Source organism: Tamandua tetradactyla, chromosome 12 (genome assembly GCF_023851605.1).
Source record: "Tamandua tetradactyla isolate mTamTet1 chromosome 12, mTamTet1.pri, whole genome shotgun sequence".
Classification (NCBI taxonomy): Eukaryota; Metazoa; Chordata; class Mammalia; order Pilosa; family Myrmecophagidae; genus Tamandua; species Tamandua tetradactyla.
In genome coordinates, this window is record NC_135338.1 from 49,529,202 (window position 1) to 49,531,519 (window position 2,318).

General features: G+C 49.2%; 1 pseudogene; it reads right to left on the reverse strand.

The window, feature by feature from the left end:
• Positions 1–203: 203 nt before the first annotated feature.
• On the reverse strand, positions 204–875 carry LOC143651505 (prolyl hydroxylase EGLN3 pseudogene; annotated as a pseudogene).
• Between the last annotated feature and the right edge of the window lie 1,443 nt (positions 876–2,318).

The following is a 2,318-nucleotide window of genomic DNA, read 5'->3' on the forward strand; positions in this document are numbered from 1 at the left end:
ATATGTTACATTATAGCGCAAAAAAAAAAAAAAAAAAAAAGTTAAAGAAAAAGAAAACACGAAGTGCCTCAGGCATGACAAAGATGTAAGGATGCAAAGCACTCCAGCAGAAGAGAGACTTCCGTGTCCACCAAGGCAGTGGAAAGTCCAGAGTTCAGGAACCATTACTAAAAAGGATGAGGTGGTGGGTTTCAGAGTCTTGGTCAGTCTTCAGTGAGATCAGATGCAATTTTCCTAGTTTAATTCCTGAACTTCTTTTTGGCTTCAGCACCAAAGTACCAAACAGTCATAGTATATCTGGTTGCACAGGAAGATTGGATTTCATGTGGGGTGCCTCTGGTCTGACCAGAAGACAGGAGTCTATTGAATGGGTTCCACATCCACTATGAAAGATTTCCCTTCTGGAAATATTCGCAGCTTGGCATCCCAATTCTTGTTCAGATAGTAGATGTAGGTGACACAGTGGCCATCATGGTTGGAGATGTTTACATGAAGAACATAACCTGTTCCATTTCCTGGGGAGCAAGCCACCACTGCCTTAGACCTCTCCTTATAGTATGTGCCCAGCGGGACCAGCCTGTCGATGCCGGACAAGAGAAAACCGATGGCCTCGCACCCTTGCTCGTTGCCCGCGATCCACGGGATTTGGTCGCCACCCGCAGGTGCCACTTGGAGACTCGAGCGGGCGGTGCCGCCAGCTGGCCAGCCGGGAGAACCAGTCGCAGTGCCGGGCTCGGTGCGCTCTAGGTGCAGTCGCCCACCACCTCACCCAGGAAGTTGCCCAGGTGGCAGCCGCTGACCTCATGCAGGCAGGGGGCATGATGTGCTCCAGGGTGACTTTTTCCAGATCCAGCCTCACGGTGTCCCAGGGGCATCACTCCCGCAGAGCCGAGGTCGGGGACCCCCAGTGTGCACCCCTAGAGCTGACGACCTATGTGTGCGTGAAAAAGAGGCTCAGGGAGCGCTGACCAGGGTTCAACTACCTCAGCGGCCCTGGCCCTGAGCCCCCACAGCTCGGAGGGAGGAAGGAAAGTTGTTCACAGCTCTGGGGCCAAGGAATGCAGTTCAGAGCCCAGCGGGAGTTGTGCAGGGCTGCACCACCCGCCTCTGGGTCCCAGCACCAGACAGGCCCAGAGAGGAGTCGGAGGGCCCCCTTTAGAGAAGACCCAATTTGTGGCCCCAGCCAGAGGCCAGAAGAGCTCTTTTTATTGACTATTTCTTATACCAATGCTAAACAAAACAAAACAAAACAAAAAACCTGAGTAGATAATTTTTTTCTTAAAGGAATTTATGAGTCTACCTTATAATAAAACCAAGAATTAAAAAAATTTTTTTTAATTTTGTTCATAATATTAACAATGTGATTAGAACTTACGGATGACAACAGGCTACCCCCAAAACCTTAAGATAAAGTTTCTTTTCATGAGTTCAGCCATCACGGCAGCAAGATTAGCCTCCTGTACAGGCAGTTTGAGTTGGTGGTGGCCAAGGACGTGGGTGAGCCCTGAAATCAAATCACAGTGATCAGGCTGCAGTCTGGAAGGACTCGTCACTGAGTTGAAACCCAATCAAGTGTCTTGAGTCCAGGCTGGTGGAAAACCTTATAAAAGAATGACACGTTTACTCCCGGAGGCTGGAAAAAGAGAAAGCCAAAGAACAAGAACCTGTCGGTATTTACCCAGCCCTGGCCGAGAGAGAGAGACAGCAAGCCTGGGGGACTTGGATACTTCAGCCTCCTGGGAGTTAGACTGACCTGGACTGTCCACCAGGATTTCTCATGGCTTCAATGCATCTCTCTCTTGAGATTTTCTCAGTTCAAATGCTGAGCTTATTACATTTACTTATTCACCTTAGTCATCCGGGATGATACTGGGTACCACCACATTGCATAACTCTTGGGATACCATTTCACACCTTAGCAGACTCTGTGCATTGCTATCGCTTGGAGTTGGGCAGTACACATCCTACATGACCTATAAGGTGGACATAGGGCCAGGACTCTTGGACTACAGCTGGGAGCATACTGTCCCCCAAAGGGACTACCTCTGTCATAAATGAACACTTGGACAATCTAGTTTATTCCTCAATCTTTTGTGACTGGTTAATGGAAGTCTGCTGTATTCTGCCTGAGCTCCTCAGAGGCAGTGGCCAAATCTACCAGAGCATATCTTGGACATCGGAGATGCTAATTCAGAGACTAGATAAGAAAAGGGGAAGCCTGAAAGGAGGAAGAAGGACATGAAGGAGAGAGAGAGAGAGAATGGAGGAGTGGGGCTTGGGGGAACAAGTGAAGAGGGGAAAGCCCTGTGGGAAGGAAG